This window comes from Lissotriton vulgaris, chromosome 1_1 (genome assembly GCF_964263255.1).
Source record: "Lissotriton vulgaris chromosome 1_1, aLisVul1.2, whole genome shotgun sequence".
NCBI classification, from domain to species: Eukaryota; Metazoa; Chordata; class Amphibia; order Caudata; family Salamandridae; genus Lissotriton; species Lissotriton vulgaris.
In genome coordinates, this window is record NC_141685.1 from 1,484,650,706 (window position 1) to 1,484,675,096 (window position 24,391).

The window sequence follows — 24,391 nt, forward strand, 5'->3', positions numbered from 1 at the left end:
CCTCCTCTCTGACTCCTCCCATTCTGCCCAGGCTCCTCCTATTTGACCCCACCCAATCTGACTAGGCTCCTCCTATACCCCTCCTCTCTGACCCCACCCAATCTGACTAGGCTCCTCCTAAGCCCCTCCTCCTCTGCTGTCTGACCCCACCCATTCTGCCCAGGCTCTTCCTATACCCCCTCCTCTCTGACTCCACCCATTCTGCCCAGGCTCCTCCCATACCCGTCTGACCGCACCCATTCTGCCCAGGCTCCTCCTATACCCCTCCTATTTGACCCCACCCAATCTGACTTGGCTCCTCCTAAACCCCTCCTCTGCTGTCTGACCCCACCCATTCTGCCCAGGCTCCTCCTATACCCCCTCCTCTCTGACTCCACCCATTCTGCCCAGGCTCCTCCCATACCCGTCTGACCCCACCCATTCTGCCCAGGCTCCTCCTATACCCCTCCTATTTGACCCCACCCAATCTGACTTGGCTCCTCCTAAACCCCTCCTCTGCTGTCTGACCCCACCCATTCTGCCCAGGCTCCTCCTATACCCCCTCCTCTCTGACTCCACCCATTCTGCCCAGGCTCCTCCCATACCCATCTGACCCCACCCATTCTGCCCAGGCTCCTCCTATACCCCTCCTATTTGACCCCACCCAATCTGACTAGGTTCCTCCTAAACCCCTCCTCTGCTGTCTGACCCCACCCACTCTGACTTGGCTCCTCCTAAACCCCTCCTCTGCTGTCTGACCCCACCCATTCTGCCCAGACTCCTCCTATACCCCCCTCCTCTCTGACTCCACCCAATCTGACTAGGCTCCTCCTAAACCCCTCCTCTGCTGTCTGACCCCACCCATTCTGCCCAGGCTCCTCCTATACCCCCTCCTCTCTGACTCCACCCATTCTGCCCAGGCTCCTCCCATACCCATCTGACCGCACCCATTCTGCCCAGGCTCCTCCTATACCCCTCCTATTTGACCCCACCCACTCTGACTTGGCTCCTCCTAAACCCCTCCTCTGCTGTCTGACCCCACCCATTCTGCCCAGGCTCCTCCTATACCCCTCCTCTCTGAACCCACCCAATCTGACTAGGCTCCTCCTAAGCCCCTCCTCTGCTGTCTGACCCCACCCATTCTGCCCAGGCTCCTCCTAAGCCCCTCCTCTCTGACCCCACCCATTCTGCCCAGGCTCCTCCTATTTGACCCCACCCAATCTGACTTGGTTCCTCTGCTGTCTGACCCCACCCATTCTGCCCAGGCTCCTCCTATACCCCTCCTATTTGACCCCACCCAATCTGACTTGGCTCCTCCTAAGTCCCTAGGCTCCTCCTAAGCCCCTCCTCTGCTGTCTGACCCCACCCAACCTGCCCAGGGTCCTCCTCCTACAGACAACACCCATTCTCTTTCTTTCACCTTTCTTTCCACACCTATTTTACTTACCGACCAATCTGCAATCCCTCTTTCGCTAGGCATGATTCCACTCTTACACAACACACAGACACATTTTACTTACCAATTTACTTACCTGGTGCCGAACCCGGGATTTGAACCCTGGTTGCCTGGATGGAAGGCAGGAACTTACCCACTGGACCACACTGGTTTCCATGTAAGTAGCCTATCAAATTGTCCTTATGTCATGGTCATCCTTTTAATGTGCAATGGAAGCCACAGGGAAGGACACCAAGGCCTGTATGTTGCTTATAGTTACTACTGCAATCCTCTAGACCACCAAGGAGCTATAGCTCAAAGGTAAGGCTTGTACCTTTGGTGGGGACAGCCCTCACAGGCCAGGGTTCGAATCCTGCCAGTGCTGTAGAAGTATCCCAAGGTGGGAAATTTTCAAACAGTGATTTTCTTTTTTTTTTTTGTTGCTAAGTGTTTTTCTGGTTTCCATGTAAGTAGCCTATCAAATTGTCCTTATGTCATGGTCATCCATTTAATGTGCAATGGAAGCCACAGGAAAGGACACCAAGGCCTGTATGTTGCTTATAGTTACTACTGCAATCCTCCAGACCACCAAGGAACTATAGCTCAAAGGTAAGGCTTGTACCTTTGGTGGGGACAGCCCTCACAGGCCAGGGTTCGAATCCTGCCAGTGCTGTAGAAGTATCCCAAGGTGGGAAATTTTCAAACAGTGTTTTTTTTTTTTGCTAGTGGTTTTTTTGGCAGGTGTCTCCCAACATTTCATATGTTTTCTCTCATGACCTTCTACCAACCGCCCTATTTCTCAAGTAGGTGCTAGGAACAAGGCCTTATCTTCCTTTATCAATGTCGTCATTCTTTGTCCTTTAAGTTTGGTGAATTGCAGAGTGCAATTGTGGTATTGGGGGTTATAACTGAGCACAAGAATGCGAGGATGGTGTTACACTTATTGTAAAATAGGTTGGTTGATGGTGATTTTTCATTTTAGTGTGAGCCACTCGCTCAAATCAGAGGTTTGGTGCCAGTGAGCTTGGATAGAAATAAAGGTCAAGTATGAGCTCTGGCTAATGAAATGATGGGTCGAGTTTGAGGCTAGCTAGAGTCCATTTATTAGGTGCAATAAGAAGTTGGAAAGATTGTTTCCTTTAAGAGACAGACAAGAGCAGAGTCAAGCCTTTGCTCTAGTAGATCTGCATCATGCCTGCTGCAGGATGTGAAGGAGTGGACCTCCACAGCAGTGCGTTGTGCCGGGCTGGGCTGCACTGGGCTGGGCTGGGCCTGCCCTGGCATCTTGGATTTATTCACCCACCTCCTTCCTTTGAAGAACGCTCACGAACGGCCACGAACGTCCTTGTTCTGTATACAGGCGGACAGCAGGCAATTTAGGACCCTGCTAAATGATGGTGATGTCCCCATGTGCTTCCTTCGAGTGGCAAAATCCTTTGTCTAGGGCAGGTGGGCTTTTTTAAAATTTGGTTGAAGACCATATGTTGGAGGCAGTATCACGGCACAAGCCGCCGACCGTCTCAGAAGAAAGTATGCATGGGAGGACATTATTTGCATAGGAGAGCCCTCTTCTCAGTCCCATTCTTAAGCTGCAGTGGCCATGAAGTGTTACTAGTGGGCAGCAGTATGAACAAAAGAGCACACTGAGGCTTTTCTTCTTCTTGCTGACATGATTCTTGGTCATTTTTGTCTTGCAGGGCCTAAGGAGTGAAGGACTACGATGACTGAGGGGATGAGGAATGGCTGGCCTGTATTTGTGGTGAAGGGGGAACATTTGGAAGGTAAACAGCAAGATGAAAGCGTCAAAGTATATATGTTTGCTGAGTGATTGAGTCTGTGTGTCACTTGTCTCTTTGTAGGGACATGTGAGAAAGGAACAGCAGCACCATAGACTTCAGGTGGGAGAGCAAGCAAGGATGAATATTTCCCTCAAATCCAAATACTTACAGCACCTCAAAGATGACAAGTGCGATATGATGTTCTGCAATTGCAAGGATTTGCCATGTGTGGTGCATAAATATGCATGGTTAGTGAGGTTTTTCCCAGAATGTGAGTATCGTTAGGCTGGCAAATGTCAGGCACTCCTTTGGGGGTATGAGGCCAAGAAAAAATTTGGGAAGTTTGCTACAGTCATCTGTAGGATCGAAAGACACTGGGGAATCGTTACAGAGGGAGCCAGGCTGCACAAAACGTGGTAACAGTTGGACAGAAATCTTTAGCAGGACTTTTGACTACCCCCAATGTGGGACCAGGACCGCAGTACCTCTCTGTCTCTGAAACGTATTTTGACCTCTGGGCACCACCATCTCAATGCCCCTCAAATGTTCCCTCCTGGAACCCCAGCTTTGGTAGTGCATCAACCAGGTTTCAATCATTCAAGTGACCACAAACACCCTTGCTATGTGCCTTCCATTTACATTCAGTCAGTAACCCAGCTGCTTCGTTCGCTATTGAATCTCAAGTGACAGTTGGATGCACATTGCAGGGGTATACAGGCATTTACCGTACTGTACAGCCCCTCTCAGTACAGTCAGACTACACTTCTTAAAATCATAAATACATGTTTTGTCCAACAGTAAGGCCGGGCCTTTCCTCTGTAGTTCATAGCCAACGTAAGGAGGAAAAAATAAGCTGAAGAGCATGCCAAAATTCTCTACAGACACTGCCAATCCTCACACTGCCTATTTGCATGCCGAGGTTATTCACTATGACCCACCAAACCAATTGGCAACAGTAGCCTCTCTCTGCCTCATTCGTATGCTCCGATGCCACCTTTATTTAGCAAATGTTAGTGCTCTAGGATTTCATAGCACGATTCGCTATAGCCTCTTTTTTCAACAGAAATGTCCTAAAGGTACCTATACCAATCTGCTGGGTGGGGAGGTGGGGGGCTGCTGCTGCTGGCAGTAAAATTTTGGGGCACCCCACCTGCAAAAATACATTCACATGCTCCTTGTTGTACCTTTCAATACCATAACTGCAGCAGAATCGTATGGTGACCCCTGTTGGTAACAGAAACTGTCAAACAGCTTTTTGCCACCCCCCCTCCCCCGTTGCCCCTAACCATTTGGGGTACACCCCATGAGGGAGGATCAGAGCAATAAAAAATAATGGTAGCCCCCCCAAAAAAGTACCTGGAAGGCATGCCATTCTGTGCACCTCATCGCTCTTCATGTTGCGCCTAAGCACCTTTTAATACTGCTCCCCGACTGCCCCCTCCCAACAGAAATCAGAAAGTATAGGGAGTGCATTAAAAAAGTTTTTGCAGTTCCCCACCATAAGTCAGGATCCTCCTCCATCTATGACCCCTTCCTAGGCCCTCAGACCCCACCCATTCTGCCCAGGCTCCTCCTATTTGACCACACCCAATCTGACTAGGCTCCTCCTTAACCCCTCCTCCGCTCTCTGACCCCACCCAATCTGACTAGGCTCCTCCTAAGCCCCTCCTCTGCTGTCTGACCCCACCCATTCTGACTAAGCTCCTCCTAAACCCCTCCTCTGCTGTCTGACCCCACCCATTCTGCCCAGGCTCCTCCTATACCCCCTCATCTCTGACTCCACCCATTCTGCCCAGGCTCCTCCTATTTGACCCCACCCAATCTGACTAGGCTCCTCCTAAGCCCCTCCTCTCTGACTCCACCCATTCTGCCCAGGCTCCTCCCATACCAGTCTGACCCCACCCATTCTGCCCAGGCTCCTCCTATACCCCTCCTATTTCACCCCACCCACTCTGACTTGGCTCCTCCTAAACCCCTCCTCCTCTGCTGTCTGACCCCACCCATTCTGCCCAGGCTCCTCCTATACCCCCCTCCTCTCTGACTCCACTCATTCCGCCCAGGCTCCTCCCATACCTGTCTGACCCCACCCATTCTGCCCAGGCTCCTCCCATACCTGTCTGACCCCACCCATTCTGCCCAGGCTCCTCCTATACCCCTCCTATTTGACCCCACCCAATCTGACTAGGTTCCTCCTAAGCCCCTCCTCTGCTGTCTGACCCCACCCATTCTGACTAAGCTCCTCCTAAACCCCTCCTCTGCTGTCTGACCCCACCCATTCTGCCCAGGCTCCTCCTATTTGACCCCACCCAATCTGACTAGGTTCCTCCTAAGCCCCTCCTCTGCTGTCTGGCCCCACCCATTCTGCCCAGGCTCTTCCTATACCACCTCCTCTCTGACTCCACCCATTCTGCCCAGGCTCCTCCTATTTGACCCCACCCAATCTGACTAGGCTCCTCCTAAGCCCCTCCTCTCTGACTCCACCCATTCTGCCCAGGCTCCTCCTAAGCCCCTCCTCTGCTGTCTGACCCAACCCATTCTGCCCAGGCTCCTCCTATACCCCCCTCTCTGACTCCACCCATTCTGCCCAGGCTCCTCCCATACCTGTCTGACCCCACCCATTCTGCCCAGGCTCCTCCTATACCCCCTCCTCTCTGACTCCACCCATTCTGCCCAGGCTCCTCCCATACCCATTCTGCCCAGGCTCCTCCTATACCCCCCTCCTCTCTGACTCCACTCATTCCGCCCAGGCTCCTCCTATACCCCCTCCTCTCTGACTCCACCCATTCTGCCCAGGCTCCTCCCATACCCCTCCTATTTGACCCCACCCAATCTGACTTGGCTCCTCCTAAACCCCTCCTCTGCTGTCTGACTCCACCCATTCTGCCCAGGCTCCTCCTATACCCCTCCTCTATGACCTTACCCATTCTGCCCAGGCTCCTCCTCCTCTTTTACCCCACCCAATCTGACTAGGCTCCTCCTAAGCCCCTCCTCTGCTGTCTGACCCCACCCATTCTGCCCAGGCTCCTCCTATACCCCCTCCTCTCTGACTCCACCCATTCTGCCCAGGCTCCTCCTATACCCTTCCTCTCTGACCCCACCCAATCTGACTAGGCTCCTCCTAAACCCCTCCTCTGCTGTCTGACCCCACCCATTCTGCCCAGGCTCCTCCTATAACCCCTCCTCTCTGACTCCACCCATTCTGCCCAGGCTCCTCCTAAGCCCCTCCTCTGCTGTCTGACCCCACCCATTCTGCCCAGGCTCCTCCTATACCCCCCTCTCTGACTCCACCCATTCTGCCCAGGCTCCTCCTATACCCCCTCCTCTCTGACTCCACCCATTCTGCCCAGGCTCCTCCTATACCCCTCCTCTATGACCTTACCCATTCTGCCCAGGCTCCTCCTCCTCCTCTCTGACCCCACCCAATCTGACTAGGCTCCTCCTATACCCCTCCGACCTCACCCCCTCTGCTCAGGCTCCTCCTATACCCCCTCCCCTATACCCTTCCTCTCTGACCCCACCCAATCTGACTAGGCTCCTCCTAAACCCCTCCCCATACCAGTCTGACCCCACCCATTCTGCCCAGGCTCCTCCTAAGCCCCTCCTCTGCTGTCTGACCCCACCCATTCTGCCCAGGCTCCTCCTATACCCCCTCCTCTCTGACTCCACCCATTCTGCCCAGGCTCCTCCTATTTGACCCCACCCAATCTGACTAGGCTCCTCCTAAGCCCCTCCTCTCTGACTCCACCCATTCTGCCCAGGCTCCTCCCATACCAGTCTGACCCTACCCATTCTGCCCAGGCTCCTCCTATACCCCTCCTATTTGACCCCACCCACTCTTACTTGGCTCCTCCTAAACCCCTCCTCCTCCTCTGCTGTCTGACCCCACCCATTCTGCCCAGGCTCCTCCTATACCCCCCTCCTCTCTGACTCCACCCATTCCGCCCAGGCTCCTCCCATACCTGTCTGACCCCACCCATTCTGCCCATGCTCCTCCCATACCTGTCTGACCCCACCCATTCTGCCCAGGCTCCTCCTCCTCCTATTTGACCCCACCCAATCTGACTAGGCTCCTCCTAAGCCCCTCCTCTGCTGTCTGACCCCACCTATTCTGCCCAGGCTCCTCCTATTTGACCCCACCCAATCTGACTAGGTTCCTCCTAAGCCCCTCCTCTGCTGTCTGACCCCACCCATTCTGCCCAGGCTCTTCCTATACCCCCTCCTCTCTGACTCCACCCATTCTGCCCAGGCTCCTCCCATACCCGTCTGACCCCACCCATTCAGCCCAGGCTCCTCCCATACCCGTCTGACCCCACCCATTCTGCCCAGGCTCCTCCTATACCCCTCCTATTTGACCCCACCCAATCTGACTAGGTTCCTCCTAAGCCCCTCCTCTGCTGTCTGACCCCACCCATTCTGACTAAGCTCCTCCTAAACCCCTCCTCTGCTGTCTGACCCCACCCATTCTGCCCAGGCTCCTCCTATACCCCCTCCTCTCTGACTCCTCCCATTCTGCCCAGGCTCCTCCTATTTGACCCCACCCAATCTGACTAGGCTCCTCCTAAGCCCCTCCTCTCTGACTCCACCCATTCTGCCCAGGCTCCTCCCATACCAGTCTGACCCCACCCATTCTGCCCAGGCTCCTCCTATACCCCTCCTATTTCACCCCACCCACTCTGACTTGGCTCCTCCTAAACCCCTCCTCCTCTGCTGTCTGACCCCACCCATTCTGCCCAGGCTCCTCCTATACCCCCCTCCTCTCTGACTCCACTCATTCTGCCCAGGCTCCTCCCATACCTGTCTGACCCCACCCATTCTGCCCAGGCTCCTCCCATACCTGTCTGACCCCACCCATTCTGCCCAGGCTCCTCCTATACCCCTCCTATTTGACCCCACCCAATCTGACTAGGTTCCTCCTAAGCCCCTCCTCTGCTGTCTGACCCCACCCATTCTGACTAAGCTCCTCCTAAACCCCTCCTCTGCTGTCTGACCCCACCCATTCTGCCCAGGCTCCTCCTTTGACCCCACCCAATCTGACTAGGTTCCTCCTAAGCCCCTCCTCTGCTGTCTGACCCCACCCATTCTGACTAAGCTCCTCCTAAACCCCTCCTCTGCTGTCTGACCCCACCCATTCTGCCCAGGCTCCTCCTATACCCCCTCCTCTCTGACTCCTCCCATTCTGCCCAGGCTCCTCCTATTTGACCCCACCCAATCTGACTAGGCTCCTCCTAAGCCCCTCCTCTCTGACTCCACCCATTCTGCCCAGGCTCCTCCTAAGCCCCTCCTCTGCTGTCTGACCCCACCCATTCTGCCCAGGCTCCTCCTATACCCCCCTCTCTGACTCCACCCATTCTGCCCAGGCTCCTCCTATACCCCCTCCTCTCTGACTCCACCCATTCTGCCCAGGCTCCTCCTATACCCCTCCTCTATGACCTTACCCATTCAGCCCAGGCTCCTCCTCCTCCTCTCTGACCCCACCCAATCTGACTAGGCTCCTCCTATACCCCTCCGACCTCACCCCCTCTGCTCAGGCTCCTCCTGTACCCCCTCCCCTATACCCTTCCTCTCTGACCCCACCCAATCTGACTAGGCTCCTCCCATACCAGTCTGACCAGGCTCCTCCTATACCCCTCCTCTCTGACTCCACCCATTCTGCCCAGGCTCCTCCTATACCCCTCCTCTCTGACCCCACTCAATCTGACTAGGCTCCTCCTAAGCCCCTCCTCTGCTGTCTGACCCCCACCCATTCTGCCCAGGCTCCTCCTAAGCCCCTCCTCTGCTGTCTGACCCCACCCATTCTACCCAGGCTCCTCCTAAGCCCCTCCTATTTGACCCCACCCAATCTGACTTGGCTCCTCCTAAACCCCTCCTCTGCTGTCTGACCCCACCCATTCTGCCCAGGCTCCTCCTATACCCCTCCTCTCTGACCCCACCCAATCTGACTAGGCTCCTCCTAAGCCCCTCCTCTGCTGTCTGACCCCACCCATTCTGCCCAGGCTCCTCCTAAACCCCTCCTCTGCTGTCTGACCCCACCCAACCTGCCCAGGGTCCTCCTCCTACAGACAACACCCATTCTCTTTCTTTCACCTTTCTTTCCACACCTATTTTACTTACCGACCAATCTGCAATCCCTCCTTCGCTAGGCATGATTCCACTCTTACACAACACACAGACACATTTTACTTACCAATTTACTTACCTGGTGCCGAACCCGGGATTTGAACCCTGGTTGCCTGGATGGAAGGCAGGAACTTACCCACTGGACCACACTGGTTTCCATGTAAGTAGCCTATCAAATTGTCCTTATGTCATGGTCATCCTTTTAATGTGCAATGGAAGCCACAGGGAAGGACACCAAGGCCTGTATGTTGCTTATAGTTACTACTGCAATCCTCTAGACCACCAAGGAGCTATAGCTCAAAGGTAAGGCTTGTACCTTTGGTGGGGACAGCCCTCACAGGCCAAGGTTCGAATCCTGCCAGTGCTGTAGAAGTATCCCAAGGTGGGAAATTTTCAAACAGTGATTTTCTTTTTTTTTTTTTGCTAAGTGTTTTTCTGGTTTCCATGTAAGTAGCCTATCAAATTGTCCGTATGTCATGGTCATCCATTTAATGTGCAATGGAAGCCACAGGAAAGGACACCAAGGCCTGTATGTTGCTTATAGTTACTACTGCAATCCTCCAGACTACCAAGGAGCTATAGCTCAAAGGTAAGGCTTGTACCTTTGGTGGGGACAGCCCTCACAGGCCAAGGTTCGAATCCTGCCAGTGCTGTAGAAGTATCCCAAGGTGGGAAATTTTCAATCAGTGGTTTTTTTTTTTTTTTTGTTGCTAAGTGTTTTTCTGGTTTCCATGTAAGTAGCCTATCAAATTGTCCTTATGTCATGGTCATCCATTTAATGTGCAATGGAAGCCACAGGAAAGGACACCAAGGCCTGTATGTTGCTTATAGTTACTACTGCAATCCTCCAGACCACCAAGGAGCTATAGCTCAAAGGTAAGGCTTGTACCTTTGGTGGGGACAGCCCTCACAGGCCAGGGTTCGAATCCTGCCAGTGCTGTAGAAGTATACCAAGGTGGGGAATTCTCAAACAGTGATTTTCTTTTTTTTTTGTTGCTAAGTGTTTTTCTGGTTTCCATGTAAGTAGCCTATCAAATTGTCCTTATGTCATGGTCATCCATTTAATGTGCAATGGAAGCCACAGGAAAGGACACCAAGGCCTGTATGTTGCTTATAGTTACTACTGCATTCCTCTAGACCACCAAGGAGATAGCTCAAAGGTAAGGCTTGTACCTTTGGGGGGGACAGCCCTCACAGGCCAGGGTTCGAATCCTGCCAGTGCTGTAGAAGTATCCCAAGGTGGGAAATTTTCAAACAGTGTTTTTTTTTTTTGCTAGTGGTTTTTTTGGCAGGTGTCTCCCAACATTTCATATGTTTTCTCTCATGACCTTCTACCAACCGCCCTATTTCTCAAGTAGGTGCTAGGAACAAGGCCTTATCTTCCTTTATCAATGTCGTCATTCTTTGTCCTTTAAGTTTGGTGAATTGCAGAGTGCAATTGTGGTATTGGGGGTTATAACTGAGCACAAGAATGCGAGGATGGTGCTACACTTATTGTAAAATAGGTTGGTTGATGGTGATTTTTCATTTTAGTGTGAGCCACTCGCTCAAATCAGAGGTTTGGTGCCAGTGAGCTTGGATAGAAATAAAGGTCAAGTATGAGCTCTGGCTAATGAAATGATGGGTCGAGTTTGAGGCTAGCTAGAGTCCATTTATTAGGTGCAATAAGAAGTTGGAAAGATTGTTTCCTTTAAGAGACAGACAAGAGCAGAGTCAAGCCTTTGCTCTAGTAGATCTGCATCATGCCTGCTGCAGGATGTGAAGGAGTGGACCTCCACAGCAGTGCGTTGTGCCGGGCTGGGCTGCACTGGGCTGGGCTGGGCCTGCCCTGGCATCTTGGATTTATTCACCCACCTCCTTCCTTTGAAGAACGCTCACGAACGGCCACAAACGTCCTTGTTCTGTATACAGGCGGACAGCAGGCAATTTAGGACCCTGCTAAATGATGGTGATGTCCCCATGTGCTTCCTTCGAGTGGCAAAATCCTTTGTCTAAGGCAGGTGGGCTTTTTTAAAATTTGGTTGAAGACCATATGTTGGAGGCAGTATCACGGCACAAGCCGCCGACCGTCTCAGAAGAAAGTATGCATGGGAGGACATTATTTGCATAGGAGAGCCCTCTTCTCAGTCCCATTCTTAAGCTGCAGTGGCCATGAAGTGTTACTAGTGGGCAGCAGTATGAACAAAAGAGCACACTGAGGCTTTTATTCTTCTTGCTGACATGATTCTTGGTCATTTTTGTCTTGCAGGGCCTAAGGAGTGAAGGACTACGATGACTGAGGGGATGAGGAATGGCTGGCCTGTATTTGTGGTGAAGGGGGAACATTTGGAAGGTAAACAGCAAGATGAAAGCGTCAAAGCATATATGTTTGCTGAGTGATTGAGTCTGTGTGTCACTTGTCTCTTTGTAGGGACATGTGAGAAAGGAACAGCAGCACCATAGACTTCAGGTGGGAGAGCAAGCAAGGATGAATATTTCCCTCAAATCCAAATACTTACAGCACCTCAAAGATGACAAGTGCGATATGATGTTCTGCAATTGCAAGGATTTGCCATGTGTGGTGCATAAATATGCATGGTTAGTGAGGTTTTTCCCAGAATGTGAGTATCGTTAGGCTGGCAAATGTCAGGCACTCCTTTGGGGGTATGAAGCCAAGAAAAAATTTGGGAAGTTTGCTACAGTCATCTGTAGGATCGAAAGACACTGGGGAATCGTTACAGAGGGAGCCAGGCTGCACAAAACGTGGTAACAGTTGGACAGAAATCTTTAGCAGGACTTTTGACTACCCCCAATGTGGGACCAGGACCGCAGTACCTCTCTGTCTCTGAAACGTATTTTGACCTCTGGGCACCACCATCTCAATGCCCCTCAAATGTTCCCTCCTGGAACCCCAGCTTTGGTAGTGCATCAACCAGGTTTCAATCATTTGAGTGACCACAAACACCCTTGCTATGTGCCTTCCATTTACATTCAGTCAGTAACCCAGCTGCTTCGTTCGCTATTGAATCTCAAGTGACAGTTGGATGCACATTGCAGGGGTATACAGGCATTTACCGTACTGTACAGCCCCTCTCAGTACAGTCAGACTACACTTCTTAAAATCATAAATACATGTTTTGTCCAACAGTAAGGCCGGGCCTTTCCTCTGTAGTTCATAGCCAACGTAAGGAGGAAAAAATAAGCTGAAGAGCATGCCAAAATTCTCTACAGACACTGCCAATCCTCACACTGCCTATTTGCATGCCGAGGTTATTCACTATGACCCACCAAACCAATTGGCAACAGTAGCCTCTCTCTGCCTCATTCGTATGCTCCGATGCCACCTTTATTTAGCAAATGTTAGTGCTCTAGGATTTCATAGCACGATTCGCTATAGCCTCTTTTTTCAACAGAAATGTCCTAAAGGTACCTATACCAATCTGCTGGGTGGGGAGGAGGGGGGCTGCTGCTGCTGGCAGTAAAATTTTGGGGCACCCCACCTGCAAAAATACATTCACATGCTCCTTGTTGTACCTTTCAATACCATAACTGCAGCAGAATCGTATGGTGACCCCTGTTGGTAACAGAAACTGTCAAACAGCTTTTTGACACCCCCCCTCCCCCGTTGCCCTATCCATTTGGGGTACACCCCATGAGGGAGGATCAGAGCAATAAAAAATAATGGTAGCCCCCCCAAAAAGTACCTGGAAGACATGCCATTCTGTGCACCTCATCGCTCTTCACGTTGCGCCTAAGCACCTTTTAATACTGCTCCCCGACTGCCCCCTCCCAACAGAAATCAGAAAGTATAGGGAGTGCATTAAAAAAGTTTTTGCAGTTCCCCACCATAAGTCAGGATCCTCCTCCATCTATGACCCCTTCCTAGGCCCTCAGACCCCACCCATTCTGCCCAGGCTCCTCCTATTTGACCACACCCAATCTGACTAGGCTCCTCCTTAACCCCTCCTCCGCTCTCTAACCCCACCCAATCTGACTAGGCTCCTCCTATACCCCCTCCTCTCTGACTCCACCCATTCTGCTCAGGCTCCTCCCATACCCCTCTGACCCCACCCATTCTGCCCAGGCTCCTCCTATACCCCTCTTATTTGACCCCAATCTGACTAGGCTCCTCCTAAGCCCCTCCTCTGCTGTCTGACCCCACCCATTCTGACTAAGCTCCTCCTAAACCCCTCCTCTGCTGTCTGACCCCACCCATTCTGCCCAGGCTCCTCCTATACCCCCTCCTCTCTGACTCCACCCATTCTGCCCAGGCTCCTCCTATTTGACCCCACCCAACCTTACTAGGCTCCTCCTAAGCCCCTCCTCTCTGACTCCACCCATTCTGCCCAGGCTCCTCCCATACCAGTCTGACCCCACCCATTCTGCCCAGGCTCCTCCTATACCCCTCCTATTTGACCCCACCCACTCTGACTTGGCTCCTCCTAAACCCCTCCTCTCTGACTCCACCCATTCTGCCCCAGGCTCCTCCCATACCTGTCTGACCCCACCCATTCTGCCCAGGCTCCTCCTATTTGACTCTACCCAATCTTACTAGGCTCCTCCTAAGCCCCTCCTCTCTGACTCCACCCATTCTGCCCAGGCTCCTCCTATACCCCTCCTCTGCTGTCTGACCCCACCCATTCTGCCCAGGCTCCTCCTATTTGACCCCACCCAATCTGACTAGGCTCCTCCTAAGCCCCTCCTCTGCTGTCTGACCCCACCCATTCTGCCCAGGCTCCTCCTATACCCCTCCTATTTGACCCCACCCAATCTGACTTGGCTCCTCCTAAACCCCTCCTCTGCTGTCTGACCCCACCCATTCTGCCCAGGCTCCTCCTATACCCCCTCCTCTCTGACTCCACCCATTCTGCCCAGGCTCCTCCCATACCCGTCTGACCCCACCCATTCTGCCCAGGCTCCTCCCATACCCGTCTGACCCCACCCATTCTGCCCAGGCTCTTCCTATTTGACCCCACCCAATCTGACTAGGTTCCTCCTAAGCCCCTCCTCTGCTGTCTGGCCCCACCCAACCTTCCCAGGCTCCTCCTATACCCCTTCTCTCTGACCCCACCCAATCTGACTAGGCTCCTCCTAAGCCCCTCCTCTGCTGTCTGACCCCACCCATTCTGCCCAGGCTCCTCCTATACCCCTCCTCTCTGAACCCACCCAATCTGACTAGGCTCCTCCTAAGCCCCTCCTCTCTGACTCCACCCATTCTGCCCAGGCTCCTCCTAAGCCCCTCCTCTGCTGTCTGACCCCACCCATTCTGCCCAGGCTCCTCCCATACCAGTCTGACCCCACCCATTCTGCCCAGGCTCCTCCTAAGCCCCTCCTCTGCTGTCTGACCCCACCCATTCTGCCCAGGCTCCTCCTATACCCCCTCCTCTCTGACTCCACCCATTCTGCCCAGGCTCCTCCTATTTGACCCCACCCAATCTGACTAGGCTCCTCCTAAGCCCCTCCTCTCTGACTCCACCCATTCTGCCCAGGCTCCTCCCATACCAGTCTGACCCCACCCATTCTGCCCAGGCTCCTCCTATACCCCTCCTATTTGACCCCACCCACTCTTACTTGGCTCCTCCTAAACCCCTCCTCCTCCTCTGCTGTCTGACCCCACCCATTCTGCCCAGGCTCCTCCTATACCCCCCTCCTCTCTGACTCCACCCATTCCGCCCAGGCTCCTCCCATACCTGTCTGACCCCACCCATTCTGCCCAGGCTCCTCCTCCTCCTATTTGACCCCACCCAATCTGACTAGGCTCCTCCTAAGCCCCTCCTCTGCTCTCTGACCCCACCTATTCTGCCCAGGCTCCTCCTATTTGACCCCACCCAATCTGACTAGGTTTCTCCTAAGCCCCTCCTCTGCTGTCTGACCCCACCCATTCTGCCCAGGCTCTTCCTATACCCCCTCCTCTCTGACTCCACCCATTCAGCCCAGGCTCCTCCCATACCCGTCTGACCCCACCCATTCTGCCCAGGCTCCTCCTATACCCCTCCTATTTGACCCCACCCAATCTGACTAGGTTCCTCCTAAGCCCCTCCTCTGCTGTCTGGCCCCACCCATTCTGCCCAGGCTCTTCCTATACCACCTCCTCTCTGACTCCACCCATTCTGCCCAGGCTCCTCCTATTTGACCCCACCCAATCTGACTAGGCTCCTCCTAAGCCCCTCCTCTCTGACTCCACCCATTCTGCCCAGGCTCCTCCTAAGCCCCTCCTCTGCTGTCTGACCCAACCCATTCTGCCCAGGCTCCTCCTATACCCCCCTCTCTGACTCCACCCATTCTGCCCAGGCTCCTCCCATACCTGTCTGACCCCACCCATTCTGCCCAGGCTCCTCCTATACCCCCTCCTCTCTGACTCCACCCATTCTGCTCAGGCTCCTCCTATACCCTTCCTCTCTGACCCCACCCAATCTGACTAGGCTCCTCCTAAACCCCTCCTCTGCTGTCTGACCCCACCCATTCTGCCCAGGCTCCTCCTATACCCCCTCCTCTCTGACTCCACCCATTCTGCCCAGGCTCCTCCTATACCCCTCCTCTATGACCTTACCCATTCTGCCCAGGCTCCTCCTCCTCTTTTACCCCACCCAATCTGACTAGGCTCCTCCTAAGCCCCTCCTCTGCTGTCTGACCCCACCCATTCTGCCCAGGCTCCTCCTATACCCCCTCCTCTCTGACTCCACCCATTCTGCCCAGGCTCCTCCTATACCCTTCCTCTCTGACCCCACCCAATCTGACTAGGCTCCTCCTAAACCCCTCCTCTGCTGTCTGACCCCACCCATTCTGCCCAGGCTCCTCCTATAACCCCTCCTCTCTGACTCCACCCATTCTGCCCAGGCTCCTCCTAAGCCCCTCCTCTGCTGTCTGACCCCACCCATTCTGCCCAGGCTCCTCCTATACCCCCCTCTCTGACTCCACCCATTCTGCCCAGGCTCCTCCCATACCTGTCTGACCCCACCCATTCTGCCCAGGCTCCTCCTATACCCCCTCCTCTCTGACTCCACCCAGGCTCCTCCTATACCCCTCCTCTATGACCTTACCCATTCTGCCCAGGCTCCTCCTCCTCCTATTTGACCCCACCCAATCTGACTAGGCTCCTCCTAAGCCCCTCCTCTGCTGTCTGACTCCACCCATTCTGCCCAGGCTCCTCCTATACCCCCTCCTCTCTGACTCCACCGATTCTGCCCAGACTCCTCCTATACCCTTCCTCTCTGACCCCACCCAATCTGACTAGGCTCCTCCTAAACCCCTCCTCTGCTGTCTGACCCCACCCATTCTGCCCAGGCTCCTCCTATACCCCCTCCTCTCTGACTCCTCCCATTCTGCCCAGGCTCCTCCCATACCAGTCTGACCAGGCTCCTCCTATACCCCTCCTCTCTGACTCCACCCATTCTGCCCAGGCTCCTCCTATACCCCTCCTCTCTGACCCCACTCAATCTGACTAGGCTCCTCCTAAGCCCCTCCTCTGCTGTCTGACCCCCACCCATTCTACCCAGGCTCCTCCTAAGCCCCTCCTATTTGACCCCACCCAATCTGACTTGGCTCCTCCTAAACCCCTCCTCTGCTGTCTGACCCCACCCATTCTGCCCAGGCTCCTCCTATACCCCTCCTCTCTGACCCCACCCAATCTGACTAGGCTCCTCCTAAGCCCCTCCTCTGCTGTCTGACCCCACCCATTCTGCCCAGGCTCCTCCTAAGCCCCTCCTCTGCTGTCTGACCCCACCCAACCTGCCCAGGGTCCTCCTCCTACAGACAACACCCATTCTCTTTCTTTCACCTTTCTTTCCACACCTATTTTACTTACCGACCAATCTGCAATCCCTCTTTCGCTAGGCATGATTCCACTCTTACACAACACACAGACACATTTTACTTACCAATTTACTTACCTGGTGCCGAACCCGGGATTTGAACCCTGGTTGCCTGGATGGAAGGCAGGAACTTACCCACTGGACCACACTGGTTTCCATGTAAGTAGCCTATCAAATTGTCCTTATGTCATGGTCATCCTTTTAATGTGCAATGGAAGCCACAGGGAAGGACACCAAGGCCTGTATGTTGCTTATAGTTACTACTGCAATCCTCTAGACCACCAAGGAGCTATAGCTCAAAGGTAAGGCTTGTACCTTTGGTGGGGACAGCCCTCACAGGCCAGGGTTCGAATCCTGCCAGTGCTGTAGAAGTATCCCAAGGTGGGAAATTTTCAAACAGTGATTTTCTTTTTTTTTTTTGTTGCTAAGTGTTTTTCTGGTTTCCATGTAAGTAGCCTATCAAATTGTCCTTATGTCATGGTCATCCATTTAATGTGCAATGGAAGCCACAGGAAAGGACACCAAGGCCTGTATGTTGCTTATAGTTACTACTGCAATCCTCCAGACCACCAAGGAACTATAGCTCAAAGGTAAGGCTTGTACCTTTGGTGGGGACAGCCCTCACAGGCCAGGGTTCGAATCCTGCCAGTGCTGTAGAAGTATCCCAAGGTGGGAAATTTTCAAACAGTGTTTTTTTTTTTTGCTAGTGGTTTTTTTGGCAGGTGTCTCCCAACATTTCATATGTTTTCTCTCATGACCTTCTACCAACCGCCCTATTTCTCAAGTAGGTGCTAGGAACAAGGCCTTATCTTCCTTTATCAATGTCGTCATTCTTTGTCCTTTAAGTTTGGTGAATTGCAGAGTGCAATTGTGGTATTGGGGGTTATAACTGAGCACAAGAATGCGAGGATGGTGTTACACTTATTGTAAAATAGGTTGGTTGATGGTGATTTTTCATTTTAGTGTGAGCCACTCGCTCAAATCAGAGGTTTGGTGCCAGTGAGCTTGGATAGAAATAAAGGTCAAGTATGAGCTCTGGCTAATGAAATGATGGGTCGAGTTTGAGGCTAGCTAGAGTCCATTTATTAGGTGCAATAAGAAGTTGGAAAGATTGTTTCCTTTAAGAGACAGACAAGAGCAGAGTCAAGCCTTTGCTCTAGTAGATCTGCATCATGCCTGCTGCAGGATGTGAAGGAGTGGACCTCCACAGCAGTGCGTTGTGCCGGGCTGGGCTGCACTGGGCTGGGCTGGGCCTGCCCTGGCATCTTGGATTTATTCACCCACCTCCTTCCTTTGAAGAACGCTCACGAACGGCCACGAACGTCCTTGTTCTGTATACAGGCGGACAGCAGGCAATTTAGGACCCTGCTAAATGATGGTGATGTCCCCATGTGCTTCCTTCGAGTGGCAAAATCCTTTGTCTAGGGCAGGTGGGCTTTTTTAAAATTTGGTTGAAGACCATATGTTGGAGGCAGTATCACGGCACAAGCCGCCGACCGTCTCAGAAGAAAGTATGCATGGGAGGACATTATTTGCATAGGAGAGCCCTCTTCTCAGTCCCATTCTTAAGCTGCAGTGGCCATGAAGTGTTACTAGTGGGCAGCAGTATGAACAAAAGAGCACACTGAGGCTTTTCTTCTTCTTGCTGACATGATTCTTGGTCATTTTTGTCTTGCAGGGCCTAAGGAGTGAAGGACTACGATGACTGAGGGGATGAGGAATGGCTGGCCTGTATTTGTGGTGAAGGGGGAACATTTGGAAGGTAAACAGCAAGATGAAAGCGTCAAAGTATATATGTTTGCTGAGTGATTGAGTCTGTGTGTCACTTGTCTCTTTGTAGGGACATGTGAGAAAGGAACAGCAGCACCATAGACTTCAGGTGGGAGAGCAAGCAAGGATGAATATTTCCCTCAAATCCAAATACTTACAGCACCTCAAAGATGACAAGTGCGATATGATGTTCTGCAATTGCAAGGATTTGCCATGTGTGGTGCATAAATATGCATGGTTAGTGAGGTTTTTCCCAGAATGTGAGTATCGTTAGGCTGGCAAATGTCAGGCACTCCTTTGGGGGTATGAGGCCAAGAAAAAATTTGGGAAGTTTGCTACAGTCATCTGTAGGATCGAAAGACACTGGGGAATCGTTACAGAGGGAGCCAGGCTGCACAAAACGTGGTAACAGTTGGACAGAAATCTTTAGCAGGACTTTTGACTACCCCCAATGTGGGACCAGGACCGCAGTACCTCTCTGTCTCTGAAACGTATTTTGACCTCTGGGCACCACCATCTCAATGCCCCTCAAATGTTCCCTCCTGGAACCCCAGCTTTGGTAGTGCATCAACCAGGTTTCAATCATTCAAGTGACCACAAACACCCTTGCTATGTGCCTTCCATTTACATTCAGTCAGTAACCCAGCTGCTTCGTTCGCTATTGAATCTCAAGTGACAGTTGGATGCACATTGCAGGGGTATACAGGCATTTACCGTACTGTACAGCCCCTCTCAGTACAGTCAGACTACACTTCTTAAAATCATAAATACATGTTTTGTCCAACAGTAAGGCCGGGCCTTTCCTCTGTAGTTCATAGCCAACGTAAGGAGGAAAAAATAAGCTGAAGAGCATGCCAAAATTCTCTACAGACACTGCCAATCCTCACACTGCCTATTTGCATGCCGAGGTTATTCACTATGACCCACCAAACCAATTGGCAACAGTAGCCTCTCTCTGCCTCATTCGTATGCTCCGATGCCACCTTTATTTAGCAAATGTTAGTGCTCTAGGATTTCATAGCACGATTCGCTATAGCCTCTTTTTTCAACAGAAATGTCCTAAAGGTACCTATACCAATCTGCTGGGTGGGGAGGTGGGGGGCTGCTGCTGCTGGCAGTAAAATTTTGGGGCACCCCACCTGCAAAAATACATTCACATGCTCCTTGTTGTACCTTTCAATACCATAACTGCAGCAGAATCGTATGGTGACCCCTGTTGGTAACAGAAACTGTCAAACAGCTTTTTGCCACCCCCCCTCCCCCGTTGCCCCTAACCATTTGGGGTACACCCCATGAGGGAGGATCAGAGCAATAAAAAATAATGGTAGCCCCCCCAAAAAAGTACCTGGAAGGCATGCCATTCTGTGCACCTCATCGCTCTTCATGTTGCGCCTAAGCACCTTTTAATACTGCTCCCCGACTGCCCCCTCCCAACAGAAATCAGAAAGTATAGGGAGTGCATTAAAAAAGTTTTTGCAGTTCCCCACCATAAGTCAGGATCCTCCTCCATCTATGACCCCTTCCTAGGCCCTCAGACCCCACCCATTCTGCCCAGGCTCCTCCTATTTGACCACACCCAATCTGACTAGGCTCCTCCTTAACCCCTCCTCCGCTCTCTGACCCCACCCAATCTGACTAGGCTCCTCCTAAGCCCCTCCTCTGCTGTCTGACCCCACCCATTCTGACTAAGCTCCTCCTAAACCCCTCCTCTGCTGTCTGACCCCACCCATTCTGCCCAGGCTCCTCCTATACCCCCTCATCTCTGACTCCACCCATTCTGCCCAGGCTCCTCCTATTTGACCCCACCCAATCTGACTAGGCTCCTCCTAAGCCCCTCCTCTCTGACTCCACCCATTCTGCCCAGGCTCCTCCCATACCAGTCTGACCCCACCCATTCTGCCCAGGCTCCTCCTATACCCCTCCTATTTCACCCCACCCACTCTGACTTGGCTCCTCCTAAACCCCTCCTCCTCTGCTGTCTGACCCCACCCATTCTGCCCAGGCTCCTCCTATACCCCCCTCCTCTCTGACTCCACTCATTCCGCCCAGGCTCCTCCCATACCTGTCTGACCCCACCCATTCTGCCCAGGCTCCTCCCATACCTGTCTGACCCCACCCATTCTGCCCAGGCTCCTCCTATACCCCTCCTATTTGACCCCACCCAATCTGACTAGGTTCCTCCTAAGCCCCTCCTCTGCTGTCTGACCCCACCCATTCTGACTAAGCTCCTCCTAAACCCCTCCTCTGCTGTCTGACCCCACCCATTCTGCCCAGGCTCCTCCTATTTGACCCCACCCAATCTGACTAGGTTCCTCCTAAGCCCCTCCTCTGCTGTCTGGCCCCACCCATTCTGCCCAGGCTCTTCCTATACCACCTCCTCTCTGACTCCACCCATTCTGCCCAGGCTCCTCCTATTTGACCCCACCCAATCTGACTAGGCTCCTCCTAAGCCCCTCCTCTCTGACTCCACCCATTCTGCCCAGGCTCCTCCTAAGCCCCTCCTCTGCTGTCTGACCCAACCCATTCTGCCCAGGCTCCTCCTATACCCCCCTCTCTGACTCCACCCATTCTGCCCAGGCTCCTCCCATACCTGTCTGACCCCACCCATTCTGCCCAGGCTCCTCCTATACCCCCTCCTCTCTGACTCCACCCATTCTGCCCAGGCTCCTCCCATACCCATTCTGCCCAGGCTCCTCCTATACCCCCCTCCTCTCTGACTCCACTCATTCCGCCCAGGCTCCTCCTATACCCCCTCCTCTCTGACTCCACCCATTCTGCCCAGGCTCCTCCCATACCCCTCCTATTTGACCCCACCCAATCTGACTTGGCTCCTCCTAAACCCCTCCTCTGCTGTCTGACTCCACCCATTCTGCCCAGGCTCCTCCTATACCCCTCCTCTATGACCTTACCCATTCTGCCCAGGCTCCTCCTCCTCTTTTACCCCACCCAATCTGACTAGGCTCCTCCTAAGCCCCTCCTCTGCTGTCTGACCCCACCCATTCTGCCCAGGCTCCTCCTATACCCCCTCCTCTCTGACTCCACCCATTCTGCCCAGGCTCCTCCTATACCCTTCCTCTCTGACCCCACCCAATCTGACTAGGCTCCTCCTAAACCCCTCCTCTGCTGTCTGACCCCACCCATTCTGCCCAGGCTCCTCCTATAACCCCTCCTCTCTGACTCCACCCATTCTGCCCAGGCTCCTCCTAAGCCCCTCCTCTGCTGTCTGACCCCACCCATTCTGCCCAGGCTCCTCCTATACCCCCCTCTCTGACTCCACCCATTCTGCCCAGGCTCCTCCTATACCCCCTCCTCTCTGACTCCACCCATTCTGCCCAGGCTCCTCCTATACCCCTCCTCTATGACCTTACCCATTCTGCCCAGGCTCCTCCTCCTCCTCTCTGACCCCACCCAATCTGACTAGGCTCCTCCTATACCCCTCCGACCTCACCCCCTCTGCTCAGGCTCCTCCTATACCCCCTCCCCTATACCCTTCCTCTCTGACCCCACCCAATCTGACTAGGCTCCTCCTAAACCCCTCCCCATACCAGTCTGACCCCACCCATTCTGCCCAGGCTCCTCCTAAGCCCCTCCTCTGCTGTCTGACCCCACCCATTCTGCCCAGGCTCCTCCTATACCCCCTCCTCTCTGACTCCACCCATTCTGCCCAGGCTCCTCCTATTTGACCCCACCCAATCTGACTAGGCTCCTCCTAAGCCCCTCCTCTCTGACTCCACCCATTCTGCCCAGGCTCCTCCCATACCAGTCTGACCCTACCCATTCTGCCCAGGCTCCTCCTATACCCCTCCTATTTGACCCCACCCACTCTTACTTGGCTCCTCCTAAACCCCTCCTCCTCCTCTGCTGTCTGACCCCACCCATTCTGCCCAGGCTCCTCCTATACCCCCCTCCTCTCTGACTCCACCCATTCCGCCCAGGCTCCTCCCATACCTGTCTGACCCCACCCATTCTGCCCATGCTCCTCCCATACCTGTCTGACCCCACCCATTCTGCCCAGGCTCCTCCTCCTCCTATTTGACCCCACCCAATCTGACTAGGCTCCTCCTAAGCCCCTCCTCTGCTGTCTGACCCCACCTATTCTGCCCAGGCTCCTCCTATTTGACCCCACCCAATCTGACTAGGTTCCTCCTAAGCCCCTCCTCTGCTGTCTGACCCCACCCATTCTGCCCAGGCTCTTCCTATACCCCCTCCTCTCTGACTCCACCCATTCTGCCCAGGCTCCTCCCATACCCGTCTGACCCCACCCATTCAGCCCAGGCTCCTCCCATACCCGTCTGACCCCACCCATTCTGCCCAGGCTCCTCCTATACCCCTCCTATTTGACCCCACCCAATCTGACTAGGTTCCTCCTAAGCCCCTCCTCTGCTGTCTGACCCCACCCATTCTGACTAAGCTCCTCCTAAACCCCTCCTCTGCTGTCTGACCCCACCCATTCTGCCCAGGCTCCTCCTATACCCCCTCCTCTCTGACTCCTCCCATTCTGCCCAGGCTCCTCCTATTTGACCCCACCCAATCTGACTAGGCTCCTCCTAAGCCCCTCCTCTCTGACTCCACCCATTCTGCCCAGGCTCCTCCCATACCAGTCTGACCCCACCCATTCTGCCCAGGCTCCTCCTATACCCCTCCTATTTCACCCCACCCACTCTGACTTGGCTCCTCCTAAACCCCTCCTCCTCTGCTGTCTGACCCCACCCATTCTGCCCAGGCTCCTCCTATACCCCCCTCCTCTCTGACTCCACTCATTCTGCCCAGGCTCCTCCCATACCTGTCTGACCCCACCCATTCTGCCCAGGCTCCTCCCATACCTGTCTGACCCCACCCATTCTGCCCAGGCTCCTCCTATACCCCTCCTATTTGACCCCACCCAATCTGACTAGGTTCCTCCTAAGCCCCTCCTCTGCTGTCTGACCCCACCCATTCTGACTAAGCTCCTCCTAAACCCCTCCTCTGCTGTCTGACCCCACCCATTCTGCCCAGGCTCCTCCTATACCCCCTCCTCTCTGACTCCTCCCATTCTGCCCAGGCTCCTCCTATTTGACCCCACCCAATCTGACTAGGCTCCTCCTAAGCCCCTCCTCTCTGACTCCACCCATTCTGCCCAGGCTCCTCCTAAGCCCCTCCTCTGCTGTCTGACCCCACCCATTCTGCCCAGGCTCCTCCTATACCCCCCTCTCTGACTCCACCCATTCTGCCCAGGCTCCTCCTATACCCCCTCCTCTCTGACTCCACCCATTCTGCCCAGGCTCCTCCTATACCCCTCCTCTATGACCTTACCCATTCAGCCCAGGCTCCTCCTCCTCCTCTCTGACCCCACCCAATCTGACTAGGCTCCTCCTATACCCCTCCGACCTCACCCCCTCTGCTCAGGCTCCTCCTGTACCCCCTCCCCTATACCCTTCCTCTCTGACCCCACCCAATCTGACTAGGCTCCTCCCATACCAGTCTGACCAGGCTCCTCCTATACCCCTCCTCTCTGACTCCACCCATTCTGCCCAGGCTCCTCC